The sequence below is a fragment of the Epinephelus lanceolatus genome, chromosome 7 (assembly GCF_041903045.1).
Source record: "Epinephelus lanceolatus isolate andai-2023 chromosome 7, ASM4190304v1, whole genome shotgun sequence".
Lineage (NCBI taxonomy): Eukaryota > Metazoa > Chordata > Actinopteri > Perciformes > Serranidae > Epinephelus > Epinephelus lanceolatus.
Genome location: NC_135740.1, coordinates 7,443,822 through 7,461,732, shown reverse-complemented (window position 1 = coordinate 7,461,732; position 17,911 = coordinate 7,443,822).

The following is a 17,911-nucleotide window of genomic DNA, read 5'->3' as shown; positions in this document are numbered from 1 at the left end:
ATATATCATCATATCAAATATAACCTCTCATATAATCTGTCAACATCTAACATGGAAACAACCGAATTGTAGATTAGATATCTACTGTTAAGCCATGGCTGGTGTGCACAATGTCCACAGATTAGTAATGGAACTCAGTGTTAGTTACCTTAATATTCCGAAGGCACACCAAATGAACTTAAGCTTAAAATATATTTTACCCTCACTCAGGATGTGTTTCAAAGTCCTAAAAGGTTTAATTGGCCAAACAGCCAAAGGGCAAAAACCAGGAGATCAATCCAAAACAAGGCAAACTTAACCAACAGGGATCAGGCAGAGAATCAGAGAGTCCAGGGAATCAGGCAAAGCTTCAGACAGGCAGGATCAGGAATCAAAAATTAGGTATCAGTACCACTATCAGTACCACATCTACGGCAGTATAAAGAGTTTAGAGAGTCCACAGGGTGAGTGGGAGAGGAGGCAGATGGGTCAAACAAACTCTGGACTTTCAGCTGTTGGTTTCACGTGTGAAACCAAAAGTCAGTGGATTCATTTTAACAACAATGGATTGTGCTAGTATGTGTAGCATGCTATACTAGTGAGATATGTCACATGACATATGTCATGTGATTTTACTTTACTTTTTTTGTTTTGTTGCCTAAACCTAAAAACGTAAACCTAAAAGCAGAGTGTTTTACTAATGTTGTATGTTTATTTCGAAAAAGACTGTATGTGACAAGCACAAAAAAAGACACAATGTATGAGCGTAAATTGAGATGCTGTCCATGAACATCCAAAACAGACAGGAGAGTACCTAGCTCCTCATATTCTGATGGGAAGGTCCACAGACAAAGCAGCAGTTTTTGACAAGTTGGCGTGAGAATGGGTTGTGCTGGCTGCATTCATGACTGTTCTAGTTCAGACTGGGCTAACTTCCTCCTAAACAAGTATTACAACACCAGTCACATTTCTTAATGGCCATCTACTGGTAAAAAAATATATTGTAGCATCAATATTTTCCAATATTCAGCTTTTACAAGCTAGAGTCAAAGGATCATTCCACTTTATTACAATGTGGGACGTGTTTTAATAGATTCGGCCATCATATTAAACAGTTTTGGTGACAATGTACTCGCCAAAGAAAATGCTTAGCTCTGGAAACACTGTGACATCACACACTATAAAAATTGTTAAGAAACACCAGAATTTAGATGATCAGACACTTTGGAAACAAACTAAACTGGCAAAACAGAATACCAACCTGGAGTCACTGAAGAAGAGGCAGGTGAGTGTTCTATTGTTTTACAATTGATACAAAGCATTTTAAAAGAATAATACCGTATAGATAATGGTGGGTGTACTGACGTAATAACAGAACTGATACAGTAATAATTCTGGCTATAATATTAACCATTAAAATGTCCAGGGTGCCACGTGTGCATATGTGTGTGTGTATGTGTGTGTATGTGTGTAGCTCAGAGTGGATTTCATTGGAACTTTCCCTGCCTGCGAGCCATCCCCCCCCAGAGTCAGGGCTGTTAGAGTGACTGAGTAACTCAGAGGAAGTTCTGACATTATTTCATGCTTACATGGGAGGTTAAAGTGCGTGCAGCACCTCTCCTCTCAGCACAGGAGCAGTGGAGCACCAGCTAGACCCAATACACACACATGCAAAGCTAATGCCCACCAAAGTTTATCAACTAACTTGATTTTCCAAATTTGGCTGTAATATATTGCTGCAGCTTTGAGCATATGCTGGATTTTACATTTGATCGCGTCAAGCTACCAACTTCTGGTCAAGCAGTGGCCCATGATTCACTGCAGCTCTGCCATCACAGACAACATCAACTGAAGTGATGCTGATTCTCATGTGTCAACACACACACACACTATATTCAGGTTTATAAGCTGGAGACGAAGGATTATTGTAACTTATTACAAATTTAGGTAGTTTTTTTTAATATAATTATTTTTGTTTTCATTGTAATTGTTTAATCATTTGGCAATCATTTCTATCAGTTATGATAATAATGCAGACCCCAAAGTAAATGTTAAGATTTGAAAACACATCACTCACAAACAAGAAGTGAGCCAGGTCAAGAAAGATGAGCAGTCAAATGATCAGACAACAAACCAAAAGTTGATCAATATTATCTAGAAGTAAAACTAAAATGAATCACAGGTCAGCAGTAATGTCAGTAATCTCTCACTGCACAGGAAAACTTTGCACATGCACACTTACTCTAAGTACAGCAAGTTGTGGAAGGTTAATTAGTCTAACCTTTCAGTAACAAGGTATCTGTCCTATGGACAACATCTATGGTCAGCGGTGAAGCAGCGGTGCTGTAGCAGGTGCCAGGAGCAGCTAATTTAACTTGTATAAATGTATTTCTTCAGTCGTTGTACAAGACAAGTTATTTCTGCAAAGGTGAGAGTGTGGTTCAAATAAACTGTGCACTAAATTGCGCCTTACCCAGTGTGTCAAAAATGCATTTTTTTGATAATTTCATAGCCAGGTTCACCTGGTGCACCTATGGCACACTTGGATACAGGTTAGAATTAGATAGTATACATTATCAATCATTGTAGGAGGGCATGTTGGAGGCTGTGACACTGATGTCGTCACATTTACTACTTTCCTCCCCGCCCCCCTTTCCGCCCCCTTGGAGTTTCCTTAAAGGGGTAGTGCACCCAAAAATGAAAATTCAGCCATTATCTACTCACCCATATGCCGAGGGAGGCTCAGGTGAAGTTTTAGAGTCCTCACATCACTTGCGGAGATCCAAGGGGAGAGGGGGTAGCAACACAGCTCCACCTAATGGAGGCTTACGGCGCTCCAGATTCAAACGTCCAAAAACACATAATTGAAACCACAAAATATCTCCATACTGCTCATCCGTAGTGATCCAAGTGTCCTGAAGCCCCGACATGTTGCTACCCCCTCTCCCCTTGGATCTCTGCAAGTGTTGTGAGGACTCCAAAACTTCACCTGAGCCTCCATTGGCATGAGGGTGAGTAGATAATAGCTGAATTTTCATTTTTGGGTGCATTATCCCTTTAAAGGACACTTTGCAGCAGAAAATAAAAGAAATATACAGTACAGGCCAAAAGTTTGGACACACCTTCTCATTCAATGCGTTTTCTTTATTTTCATGACTATTTACATTGTAGATTCTCACTGAAGGCATCAAAACTATGAATGAACACATGTGGAGTTATGTACTTAACAAAAAAAGGTGAAATAACTGAAAACATGTTTTATATTCTAGTTTCTTCAAAATAGCCCCCCTTTGCTCTGATTACTGCTTTGCACACTCTTGGCATTCTCTCCATGAGCTTCAAGAGGTAGTCACCTGAAATGGTTTCCACTTCACAGGTGTGCCTTATCAGGGTTAATTAGTGGAATTTCTTGCTTTATCAATGGGGTTGGGACCATCAGTTGTGTTGTGCAGAAGTCAGGTTAATACACAGCCGACAGATCTATTGGACAACTGTTAAAATTCATATTATGGCAAGAACCAATCAGCTAACTAAAGAAAAACAAGTGGCCATCATTACTTTAAGAAATGAAGGTCAGTCAGTCTGGAAAATTGCAAAAACTTTAAATGTGTCCCCAAGTGGAGTCGCAAAAACCATCAAGCGCTACAACGAAACTGGCACACATGAGGACCGACCCAGGAAAGGAAGACCAAGAGTCACCTCTGCTTCTGAGGATAAGTTCATCCGAGTCACCAGCCTCAGAAATCGCAAGTTAACAGCAGCTCAGATCAGAGACCAGATGAATGCCACACAGAGTTCTAGCAGCAGACCCATCTCTAGAACAACTGTTAAGAGGAGACTGCGCCAATCAGGCCTTCATGGTCAAATAGCTGCTAGGAAACCACTGCTAAGGAGAGGCAACAAGCAGAAGAGATTTGTTTGGGCCAAGAAACACAAGGAATGGACATTAGACCAGTGGAAATCTGTGCTTTGGTCTGATGAGTCCAAATTTGAGATCTTTGGTTCCAACCGCCGTGTCTTTGTGAGACGCAGAAAAGGTGAACGGATGGATTCCACATGCCTGGTTCCCACTGTGAAGCATGGAGGAGGAGGTGTGATGGTGTGGGGGTGTTTTGCTGGTGACACTGTTGGGGATTTATTCAAAATTGAAGGCACACTGAACCAGCATGGCTACCACAGCATCCTGCAGCGACATGCCATCCCATCCGGTTTGCGTTTAGTTGGACGATCATTTATTTTTCAACAGGACAATGACCCCAAACACACCTCCAGGCTGTGTAAGGGCTATTTGACCAAGAAGGAGAGTGATGGAGTGCTGCGGCAGATGACCTGGCCTCCACAGTCACCGGACCTGAACCCAATCGAGATGGTTTGGGGTGAGCTGGACCGCAGAGTGAAGGCAAAGGGGCCAACAAGTGCTAAACACCTCTGGGAACTCCTTCAAGACTGTTGGAAAACCATTTCAGGTGACTACCTCTTGAAGCTCATGGAGAGAATGCCAAGAGTGTGCAAAGCAGTAATCAGAGCAAAGGGTGGCTATTTTGAAGAAACTAGAATATAAAACATGTTTTCAGTTATTTCACCTTTTTTTGTTAAGTACATAACTCCACATGTGTTCATTCATAGTTTTGATGCCTTCAGTGAGAATCTACAATGTAAATAGTCATGAAAATAAAGAAAACGCATTGAATGAGAAGGTGTGTCCAAACTTTTGGCCTGTACTGTATATATATATATATATATATATATATATATATATATATTATATTTGTGGTAATGATCCTTAAATACATTGGGATTTTTAAGAATCTATCACATTATGACTCTCATTACAGTCACACATCCACATACATGTATATTGTAATTAAAAATACGGGCTCCAGGCGATACTTTAGCCAAACTCTATAAAAAGGAAGATGAAGCAAACTGTTGTTACCCTGGTAACCTTGTGTTTTGGATGAAGACCCTGGGGAAGTATTGGAATGGACACTCCTGTGAGACTTATTACAGAAAGATAAGTTTTAATCTTTTCACAGCTTTTCATGTTGCTGTGTGAAGTGTTTTTAATGTGGCTGTTTTAAACACAGCTGTTGATTTGCAGTGTCATTTTTGTAGAATTATTCATCAAATCAACCAGTTTGATGTGCATTAAGTATTTCATGGATATTTTGATGCTGATTAACCAGTAAATCTGCTGCGTGTTATTGTGGTTTGACGTTGGTGTCATCACTCCAATTAGAGAACACAGATAGAACAGATACCTGCTGCCTTCAGACAGCCGTAAAGAAAGTCACCAGTGTTAGGGCCTCCAGTAGCCTACAGGCTACGAACTGTCAGAGCAGGTACAAATCACTCATTACTCCTTATTTTGTCTGGCTGGCCTTAATTCCAAAACTGGAATAAAACTGTATGGTTTTAGAGGTAAAGTGGTCTGTGCGGGTAGGCTTTGTCTTCACTATATAAAGTGACTGCAGTATTATAGGACACAACTGCACTGAGCTGTAAATCTGAGCACATGGGTGGCAGACTGGACAAAATGCACTTATTCTTGGTGCCAAGATGAAATGCTGGATTGGCATTGCCACACTCTCTACCATGCCTCTTTTCCCACATTAACTTCAGTGTGCCCCAGGATCTATTTTGAGCTTTGATCCCATGAAAAAAAATTCTGATTGTTTAAAAGTCGTTTGACCTACTTCAGTCACTGAACAAATGGGAAATTTGGACAGCAGTTCAAAGGGCTGTGGTAAGTTACAGCTGAAGCAAGAATTGCTCACTAAAATTAGAAAAAATATTACAACAGTTAGGTTGGGTAATACCTTTACCATTGGCATTTGTTTTCTCTTTCAAATAAATTGTCCAGCCCAGAGATTTTCAGGAAGGAATGGAGAGGGACAGGTGTGACACAGAGTTACTGAATCAGGTGAAAAGGAAAAGTGCATGGTGGTTTTCTAACAAAACAGCCCGCTCAGTAACATGACTGAGAGTTGCAGTGGCTTCTCAGTGACCGCTGTTGTTCGAATTGTCTGAGGGAAGACCTTCAGTATCAGTCTTTGAAAACCCCTTGTCTAACCTGAAGGTTTGTTTACAGCCTGTCTATAGGCTATACTTTTTTTCTCTTGCAGCCTGTAGATGGTGAAGTTAGTCACGAAAAAGTATTGTTGATATAAAAACATAAAATAAGGTTTGTGATATCAGACTAAAATTTATAATTTCATTGTTTTTGCCTTTATTGATAATAGGCTAATGTTCAAAACTCAAATTCAAATTTCAGGGTCCCTTGATAACAACCACTAACCATAGCTACATACTGTAGGCTGTTTTAACTTGACAAGCACAAGACATAGCTTTCATAACCCTAGCTTTGCTGATAGAACTCCCAATTTTGAATATATGTTTCGCACAAGATAACACAAACACTCAGATTATAATGTAATACCTACACAAATGACCTAATGCTACTGGATGCTTAAAGGTATACCATGCAGGAATTGTCAGTTACTATTTATAAATGCAAAAACAATTTTAGAATTTAGAATTGGCCCCTCTTCCCTACACTGCTTGTAAATACCAATGCAAAGTATGCCAATTTGACATAGTGGCCAAACTGCTGAATTACAACTTCTTTCACGTGATGCTTTACGGCCCAAAAAGACTTTTTCCCATAAACTTCCATTGTAAAAGATACATTTGGAGAAAGACATCTCCAAATCAGTGAATACATTTTCTTGAGGGTCATAACCTCTGGGAAAATGGCTTGTTTCACTCTAGGGCTTTGATTTATTTGGTGTGATAACATTTAAAATGTTAAATGAAATCATTTTTCCCCATTCAAGTTCGTGGAGGCTAACTTGTAGTTGGCAGCTGGTGGAAGTCTCTAGTGCACCTGCTCTATGGACCCTACAATGTGGATGCAGAGTGAAAGATCTGGGTAATTTTACACACAAAAAGTTGAACTCTTTTGGCTTCATGCACCACTTAGCAATTTTAAATGGAATTAATGGAATGTGTTAGGAATGTTGAATTTGTTGTAATAGAAAAGACACTTAAGCAACGAACTAAGCTGACCCCCGACACCCACCTGCCCAACAGAAAACAAGCCAACTCTGCGTCGCTCTTCATCCCCATCTTCTCCTTAAGTGTTTGCCAGTGAAATAGACTCACAAGTCAGTCTTTAGACGCTTTGCTTAACTAAAGACTGATGTCTTTCTCCCTGATTTTGTGTTTAGATGGGCAGATAAAATTTCAGAATTTAAAAAAACTCCCTGCGTTGCAGAACCAATAGTAAATCTGCAGGGCGGTTCTTCAGTGGCTCGCTGAACTCTTGTGCTCATAAACATAGTCTGACTACGTTAAAAGTTTTAAACAAAGTGGCTGTAAGTCCTTCACTTCCACAATCTTGTGGACTGAGCACACGTTTGATAAAACAGAGTTAAATCTCTCGGCATCCATTTTCAAGCTCTCTGTGTGTTTGTTTCCTTGCGGACGAAAAAAGGGGGAGCGCACATTTCCGAGAAGGCGTGTGCTTTTCAAGAATGCAAGAGATGCTGCTTTGTTGCCGGCCGTTTTCTCCGGTGTGTTAAACACACTTTAGAAAGGAGTGTCCCCAGACTATCAGAAGGCAGAGATCTCTGATTGTCTGGTGGCGAGACTAGCAGTGAAAGTGAAAGCAAACCCCAGATTCACTCTCACTTTGGGACAAGCTTTGTCTACTTGACATTTTGCCTCCCTAAACTGCCGTTGTTTTGACGCTGTGTCTGCGATTTTCACAGCTGTCTCTTCGATGCTTGCTGATACTACCTGGTCACTACCTTTCACCTGTGTGCTGTTATTGGCTGAGGACTACACAATGTCCCTGACACAGCAAAATAAGAAATGAAATACAGGCAGAGGGCAGGGTGTCTGCAACTACAGGGTGAAAATGATGTTCACCGAGTTTAGTTAACAAGCCAAATTAGCCCCCTGAACTAATTTGTGCAACTATGCAAATTATGTATCGGAAATGTGCAACATTTTTTTGCTGACACTAGAAATCAAACAAAAGCAGAGACCAATTGTATTAAGCTGCAGTGAGCTGTAAAGATAGAAGATAACATAATCTTTGTGCCTGACCGAGCAAAGCCTCTCTTCCTCTGCCTCCACATAGCTGCCTCCATCTCACTCAAACTCACTCTGGGTCTGGATCTGCAGCTGCCTGTATTGAAGAGCAGCATGGGCAAGAAACTCTCACTCTGCAGCAACATCTGAAGACCAAAATGTCCCCAGAAGTGCACTGCACACTGACTGTGAAAAACCCAAAACAAAAACAAAACAAAACAAAAATGACTGCTCAACTATAAGGAATCTCAGTCGACTGAGGGGTCTCCAACTGATGGTTACAATTTCTCGCATACATCTCCTGCATATAGTTTGACTACATGTTCCTTTACACCCCTAGTAGATACTACGTAAAAAGGAAATGAGGTGGTTGGTTACAAGTTATTATGGACAGACAAGATGAGCTTAGGAGCGCTTGGAGCTTTTAGGTCTTTATTCCAACCAAACTTTGTACCAGGTGATTTCACTGAGTACTATATTCAACTGGAGAGAAGCATGCAATCAGTGAACTCACCTGATCCCGAAGTTTGTCAGCTGACAGCCCACACACACACACACACACACACACACACACACACACACACGCACACAGCTGCAGAGTGCTGTGTGTGTGTGCATAAGAGAGTGTACATGTTCAAAGCAACTGCGTCACAGAAGGGAATTAAAATTATGAAATGTGCTCTCATCTATTCCTTGCATGTCCATAGCAGCCAGGGCTGCTTTTTACATCCACTTCAACCTCCTCGAGTGATGCTCCACAGAGAGAACTTAGTGTCCTCATTCTGTCACAGAGGGAGAGAAGGAGAGGAACAAGGTGGGAGGGGACAAAAACAGAGAGACAGACACAGTGTAACATAATGCTCCTTCTTGAAGCCAATAAACATGCGTCCAGCCTTTTCTGTGAACATCGCTGGAAGGGGAAAATATCTCTTACGGTGAGCTCCTGGTTATTACAATATTTAAGAGGAACTGAGTGAAAACTTAAAACTCACCACAGCTCCCAGGGTTTGACCACCAGTGCTGCTGACTGATTGCTGAACTCTCATTCACTGAAACCTTGAGTGGATATCAAAGTTCAGAGTTACATTTTACTTCAGTGACAGTGGCTCCACAGAACACTCTAAAGTAACACTGTGCTTTATTGCAACACAGGTTTTAATTCCGTGGCTTTGAGCACTGCTTCTATTGGTTATGATGATACTAATCTCAACAAAGTTATTTAACTTTCTAATAAACATCTGATAGCTCAAATCACAGCAACATCGCTAAAAATAGGTCCAGCATAGCAACAAACACAAGCAGTCAGACAATAGGTCAGGTTAACAAATCACCAGTTTAGACAAATTATCTACTCCTTTTTTCGCAGTCAAACTGAGAGTGGGGAGAGAGGATGTCAGTGTGGACCTGTTAAATAAAAGTGTTAAAGGTATTTAGACAGACACTGTTTACCCTCAACATTAAGAGAAAAAGCAGGTGTTGTGTGTTCATCTTCAAAACGACTGCTCTACTTGCATCCTCTACTTCTTAAAGCTATTCTTTAATTACTGAAACTGCTGAAACCCATTTTCGTGTCTCAAGAACAACTTAAGGGAATTTATTCATATTCAACACAAAACATCCACTTGGACTTAATAATGAACTGACTAAATTTTGGCGGTCATCGGTCAAAGATCAAGGTCACTGTGACCTTGTCTGTCTCATTCTCATGAATGCGATATCTCAAAAAGACCTTGAGGGATTATTTTTGAAATTTGGCACAAACCTCCAATTTGAGTAAATGATGAACTGATTAGACTTTGGTGGTCAAGGTCAGTGTGACCTCATCTGTCTCAGTCTCCTGAACGCAAGATCTAAAGAGCACCATGAGAGGCTTTTTTTCTTTCTTTAATTTGGCACAATCAGCTGATAAGATTTTGGCGGTCAAAGGTCAAGGTCACTTTTACCTCATCTGTTTCATTCTCGTAAACACTACATCTCAAGAACACCTTAAAGAAATTTCTTCAAATTTGACACAAATGTCCACTTGGATTCAAAAATTAACTGATTAGAATTTGGTGGTCAAAAGTCCAAGTCACTACAACATCATGAAGCATGTTTTTGGCCATAACTCTGGAATCAATATGCTTATGTTTACTAAATTCCCCACTAATGTCTAATAGGAAAGTAATGATATGGTGTTGACATTTTATTTTTAAAAAGTCAACGGTCAGCTTCACTGTGACATCATAATAATCTGCATAAAACACTTTTCTGGCCATTATTCAATTTCATAATTCAGGAACAGAAGGGGAGACATTTAGATACTGAATTGGAAACACTAATTTTGGGTGCAAATTGAAACTGTGCTGATTGTATAGATCCTCTGTGCCGCAAGGTTGAAGATGTGTGTGAAGCATCCATGTTTTCACAGACATTAACGTAAACTGTAACTGTAACTTGACTGGTTCACGGAGGTATACAACGACGAGGCAGTAATTCTAGTTATATATTTCATGAGTTGCCCCGCCACTCACTCACAGCACCTTGTGGTCCGGGTTTTAACAAGGCACAATGTGTGTTTCACAGTTGTCATTCCTGGAGCAAACATCTGAGTTTATGGCTTCGTAAATATGTATCAAAAAACATCTGAATTGATCCTGACCTCTGTAGATTGGCTTGGGACATCCATACTTTCATTCTAATGTCAGTGCTTATATCATTGCTTATCGTTGCATACTATCTTTTGTTTAAATTAGTAATTTACTGATTTCTACATGGCAGAGTTGAGGGTGCACAGGTATCCAGGAGGTTTGTCTAGGTGTGGATTATAATACTATGTTTCCATGGATTATGAGTGACCTGGTCATACATACTTGAGTCGTACACAACAGTCTGGCAAATTAATTGTGGGGTCACAAAATTAGGAGCAGCCAGCTGATTACGGTTTAAAGACACAGTTTTTGGTCCTTTAGGAAAGTTTGAGAGGCTTCAAAGGCACCCTATTAAACGCTGAGGTTATCAGAATCTGAATCAGAAATACTTTATCAATCCCCAAGGGGAAATTATGAAGTTATGTATGAGAGTACTGCCCCCTGTACTGTACCAATGCCACATCATTCCAGAGACCCAATTCTCAAAAAAATGTCACATTGGAAGCAACCCAGTATCCCAAAAAAACCTGTGCATTCCTCTGAAAGGCCATTTTCCCCACAGGTACTCTCCCAAACAAAATCACATGGCTAATTATTATGCATACTGACATTATAGGACCTTGAGGCATGACCTGCCCTACTCTCCCTCTGACTGGCTAGTACACATTGCCCTTGTTTGTTGGGTTGGTTAGGTTTAGGCATGAAGAGTTAGATTGGTTTGGGATAGGGTAAGGATATCAGGGTAAGCCGATCGGAGGCAGAATAGGGTGGATAGGGCAGGATTGTCATCAGTCTGCATAATAATTACCCATGTGCTTCTGTTTGGCAGAGTGTGTAGTAGTTTTCAGAGAAACGGCTCTTCAGAGCAATGTGTGTTTGTTTTCAGGGCTGTAGGACAAATTTTCAGACTACTGGGGCTTTAGAATAATAAGTTGTTGGAACAATAGCATGACACCATGAGTGGTTGAGATCGGCGATATTTCCATATTTATGACTTTCACATTACTACCATCAGACAAGTCACAGTTGGTTGTTTGACATTAATATTTCTATAACACTCAATATTTATTTAACTTACACTGTTTGCATTTTATGGCACTATAGTGCTATTAAATAGCAGTCTGATAGATTGGAACTCTCAGGAAAATTAGTTTCCTGTTTGTTACTAACTTTGATGTTAATGTAAATGGAATTTTCAAGTGGCAGGTACAGTAATGGATGTCACTGCACCTATGAAGGCACATACTGCTAATACTCACATCTTCACTTTGGCGACAACAATAGGGCAAGGACCCTGGGCCTTCTACAGCTTTCTAAAAAACTTTAAAATTTAACATGTCTTTATTTAATACTGGGTAACTTTGCCAGGTGACCAAACAACATGTCATAGTGGATGTGCAATTCTAAAAAGTTTGCCACATAAACAGCTACCATGACTTCCGCTTGCCTCGAAGATAAGTATGCCAAGTTATGATATGTACATCATATTCCAAGTTTTAGAAAAAACTTTTATCATTTCTAGGAGTGTTGAGGTGGTAGTAAGTCACATGTGCAAGTCACCAGCAAGTTTCAAGTCTCAAACAAGTTCCAAGTTACTGTGGTGAAAATCAAGCAAGTTAAGTTGAGTCCATGCTATATGTCAAGCAAGACATGCTAAATCATTGCTCAGATCGAGGAAGTCAAGTCAAATAAACAAAATTCTGATGATTTAATAAGCTAATAAGTTAGCTAAAATGACACATTCACGTACCTTTCTTTGTAGGTTTTTCAGTCATGGATGAAGTTGGATGTTATGGTCGCAACACTGATTTTGAGCTGCAGACCTGACATACCACTGATGTCTTCTCAACAAAGTCATAGACAAAGTCTTGAATCCAAATTTTATTAATTTTGGACAAGCCCCCTCCATGATAGCTGCTTTATGCGCTGGCCTTTGCCTAGTAGTTTGCCAGATTTGCATGCATTACAGTGCAAATTACCCAATCATTTTTCAAAGTCTCAAGTCATGAATACCAAGTCAAGGTCAGTTCAAGTCATTTATTAATGTTAGTCTAGCAAATCTCAATTATCAAATTTGCAACTTGTGTCTGGCTCAAGTCACATGTCTTGACTCAAATCCCCCACCTCTGGTTTTGATTCTTGATATTCTAAAGTAAAACATTTGAAATATCATTTTAGATAATTATTTTGCAAATCTGAAAGACAAATACTAATCAATCTCAAACTACATTCAAATCTATGGTGGGGCTGAGCTTATCTCAGCATGCATTGAGAGGCAAATGCAGAAAATCCTGTGGACAGCTTTCCAGCCTATCACAGGACTTCCTGCATACAGCAGAACACCTACAACAAATAAAACTTGAAATGATTATCCTAGAAACATTCGTTGTTTTTATACGGTGAATCTTGTTATGTGGATGATACTGGCATCTGTTCAGTCTGCTTGCTGCTGCAGAGCTCTAGCAATCTGCAGATTTCAGCTATCACTGCAGCTCATATCCGTCCACCTGTGGGTGTGAAGCATTGTTAGCAATGAGAATAGTTCAGAGAAGACAAGGTTTAAGACTGAGAGATAATGGAACCACTCCAGCTTGGGTAAATATCTTTTTACTCCTTCAAACACACTGAGAATTAACCTTTTGATTAGGAATGAAGAGAGGGGAATAAACAGACCACACACACTATGATTATTTGGATTTATTTACAGGTAGTGTGTGATGGGATTTCTATTAAGCATCTCTACATCACAGTGGGGAGAATATATTTGATTAAATTTGTTAAAGCATGGAGATACAGTAGGCATGGAAATTAGTTTGTGATTACATTAGCTATGCATGGCTGGCTGTGAAAGGAACGTGGCCTTCCTGTTGACTTTTATTTACTTGTGATAATGTGACTTTTAACAGTCAATTTGCTGTTTTAAACCTCACAGGAGGCACAGATCACTGCTGCTAAGAAAGGGCTTTTTATAAAAAGGTGATGATGTTAAGAGTCCATCCAGCTTTTGCTAGAAAACTTTGGCCCAATGGTTAAAACACTGAATGTCTTTGGCTCAAGGACCATCAACTGACTGTGTCCATCTCACTGTTAGTATTCTGGACTGTGTTCCCCCGTCCTCTACTTAGATAAGAAAAATGAGACGTGTCATTTCCAAATATAGAGAAAATAAAGTTTGTCCCAAAAGAAAGCAGCGATGGCTTTAATCGGGTATTGCAAATGCCTTGTTCTTCTATCTGAGAAGAAGGACTTTGACAATAAGATCCCCATTTGTTCTGAGGGTGTTTTTGTCTTGGTGGTCTGAGCACTGGGAAATAAGGTAGGTTGTGAGTGAATACTAATGAGACGTTAAACACATCATCCATCAAAAAGAAAGTGAGGAAAATTATGAATACCTTCTTAAGCAGCTCATTTACCTACTCTTTTGCAAGAGATTTGATTCTGCAGAAATTCATTTTGTAACTTAGGATCTTTTAAAAAAGCAAACAAACTACAATTACTGCCTCACGGTTATATTGTCCTGTGTACCAGTCAAGGTGCAGGAACAGTTTACATCCATGTCTGTCCAGACTCATGCATAGAAATGACAGTAGACAATTCTTCAACTATTAATGTTGCAGCAAAGAAGCTACATATTCTGAAACATGGATGCTTCACACACATCTTCAGCCCCACAGCACAGAAGATCTATACAGTCAGCACAGTTTGAGGTGGACACCTATGGAGCTTTATCCCTTTCTTTATTCAAGAGAGTGGTCTATCAGTTTGAGAGCATTATTTATTGATTTCACGTTCAAAAACCCTGCCCTCGCACTCAAATAGCCTCTGCTTGCACTTGGATCTACTCTGTTTCTGCTCAAACTGTGTGCTCGCACTCAGATACCATGTTGCTCGCACTCAGATACAATGTTGCTTGCACAGATTTCCTGCTCGAGCTTCGGCTTTTCTGCTCGCGGTCAAACTGTTTCTGTGCACTCACAGAATTTCTGCACTCAGATTTCTGCCCTGCGCTTGGATTTTTTTGTGTAACAACCATGTCAAAATCCCCCAACCAATAGAATGCCAGATTTACTGTTGACCAATGAAATGATCCCTGCCTCCTTGTGGGCATGCTCGCTTTAGTATTAGAGCGTCCCGTCCGGGTGGGTACTCTTTAACCGGGTTCATCCACTCCCGCCCTCCAGGGCTTTATTAAATATTCTTCCCTTGCTTTCTTTACCACTTTTGGAATAAATGTATCTATGTATGTATGTATCTATCTATCTATCTATCTATACATATACAGTATATATATATATATATATATATATATATACACACACATATACATATATGTATGGCCTGTGGCCTCATGCCTATGACCGAATCACAGCCGTAATGATATACAGTACAACGTCACGCCCTCTCGTGAGATATTGCTTAAATATATATATATATATATATATATATATATATATATATATATATATATATATTTATATATATATATATATATATAGAAAATCTGGCATTCTATTGGTTGGGGGATTTTGACAGGGTTGTTACACAAAAAAATCCAAGCGCAGGGCAGAAATCTGAGAGCAGAAATTCCGCGATTGCACAGAAACAGTTTGAGCGCGAGGAGAAAAGCCGAAGCTCAAGCGGGAAATCTGTGCAAGCAACATTGTATCTGAGTGCGAGCACACAGTTTGAGCAGAAACAGAGTAGATCCAAGCGCAAGCAGAGGCTATTTGAGTGCGAGGGCAGGGTTTGTGAACGTGAAATCAATAAATAATGCTCTCAACCTGATAGACCACTCTCTTGAATAAAGATAGGAATAAAGCTCCATAGACACCCAAGATAAGTGTCACCAATTCACTATCTGACCAAATGTTACCCCTTCTGTCACCAAGATATGGCATTAAATCATGGCCAGAAAAGTGTTTCTGCCTAACATTATGATGTCACACCAGAGTTGACCTTTGGCCTTTTGGATATGAAATGTCATCACTCCATCAGTTAATCCTATTAGACATTTGTGTGATTTTTTTTTTTTTTATAATTATTGTATGAATCCTTGCGTTATGGCCAAAAAGATGTTTTGTTAGGTCACAGTGACCTTGACCTTTATGCACTAAATTCTAATCAGTTAATTTTTGAGTCCAAGTGGACATTTTTACCAAATTTGAAGAAATTCCCTCAAAGTGTTCTTGCGACATCACATTCATGAGAATGAGCTAGACTGGATCACACTGATCTTGACCTTTGACCACCAAAATCTAATCAGTTCATCCTTGAGTCCAGGTGGATGTTTGTGCCAATTTGAGGGAATTCCCCCTAGACCTTCTTGAGATGTTGCATTCACGTGAATGAGACGGATGCAGGGTCACTCTGACCTTGACCTTTGACCACCAGAATCTAATCAGTTCATCCTTGAGTGCCAGTGGATGTTTGTGCCAAATTTCAAGGAATTCCCTCAAGGTGTTCTTGAGATATTGTGTTCACGAGAATAAGACAACATCAGATCACACTGACATTGACCTTTGAACTGTGACCACCAAAATCTAACCAGTTCATCTTTGACTCCAAGTGTATGTTTGTGCCAAATTTGAAGAAATTACCTTAAGGTGTTCTCTAGATATTGCGTTCACAAGAATGAGACTGACATATGGACAGACGTACAGACGTATGGACAACCTGAAGGTATAATGCTTCCAGCCATGGCTATGGCTGACATGAAGGCACAAAAACCTTATGATCTTCTTATATCAAATCATACCATATGCATTTTGTTGCAGTAGCAGTTATTCTATAAAACTTCTGCTTATATATTTCACATTGTCTGAAAAGGTACACTTTGCAAATTTGAATCATTCATCAATCATCCATTCAGTCTGTTACAAAGATTCACTGCCATTTACTATGTGGTTTGTTCATTTAGTTGTTAGGGATTATAACATTGTTAATAACACTTTGATGAATATTCTAGTGTTGCTTTTGACTGTCCTCGGTTCAGATTCATTGACCTCGAAAAAGCAAGGCCCTGTTTATACCTGGTAATAATATGCATCTTGGGCAATCCAATTTCAAGTTGACAGTGCTAAATACAAGTGTAAATGACCACCAAGACGCATTGTGATCCCACCATTCAATCCACTTGCTGAGGTGGTCTGAGATGCATTTGACTGCGTATCTTTTGCAGTGTAAACGCTGATGTGTTCCCGTCATCAGAGCAGGGTGTGGTTTCTTTTGGTAATGACACACAAACATGCTAAAACTAGTCAATTTTACCATGAGTTGGACAAATTGTTGTGAGATGTGTTGAATTCTGCTTAGTACATTTCATACATATTATATCAACGTTGAATTTTAGCTGACTTTTTCATTGGGAGATGGAGGGGAAGGTGGATGGTGTGGCACCTAGGCGAGATGCCTGCCAAGCTGCACAGCACTGCAGACCACTGTTTCAGACCAACAAACAGCGAATAATCGCTGCATCTTCTGGTGGCTTTTAGCAACGGAATGTGGTTGTTGTTTTAGCGACCCGTGGCTGTGTTTCTACTGGGGATAATGCAACAAAAAGTGGTTGCTTTTTACCAAGACATCACTGCGTTTCCTGACAGGATCGTTTCACCACAGCATTGTTGAAACGTCAAGTTTTAACATATCCACCATATAACAATGTACAAACTTTGTGTCTGTGGTTTATAGGAAGGTGCGATGCCAATATTTATTCTGGCGACTGGTGTGATTCTGCTGGTGGTGATAATTCCAACTGCTCACCGAACAAGTGAGCATGCTAGGAAGAGTGTAGATGTAATTACTGTGCATGGAGCCCTTTGACCTTCCAGCATATTGATGAAGGCAGTCATGAAATCTGAACACAAGTGGTCAGCTGGAAACACATGATAGACACAGGTGTGAACAGCAATGTGCCTCAGCTGCCTACCTGTGTTTGGATCACCGACATGCATGTTAATATGAGGTGTAGACGGGATTTAAGTCTCATCAGAGGAGGTGATGTTCCAGAATATTAAAACATCTTGTAAGACCGCTGTCCAGGGTGCTTTTGCCAGAGCTGTCCTGGGTGTTCACCAACATCCATGTTATTTATTGATTGATGCAATGTAGTCCTGTATTTCTGTTCTCTGTACTAGTTGTGCCTTGTCAAGGTAACTTGACACTCTGTCTGTCTCCGAGGCTGCTCCACTGGGACAGCGATGACATGG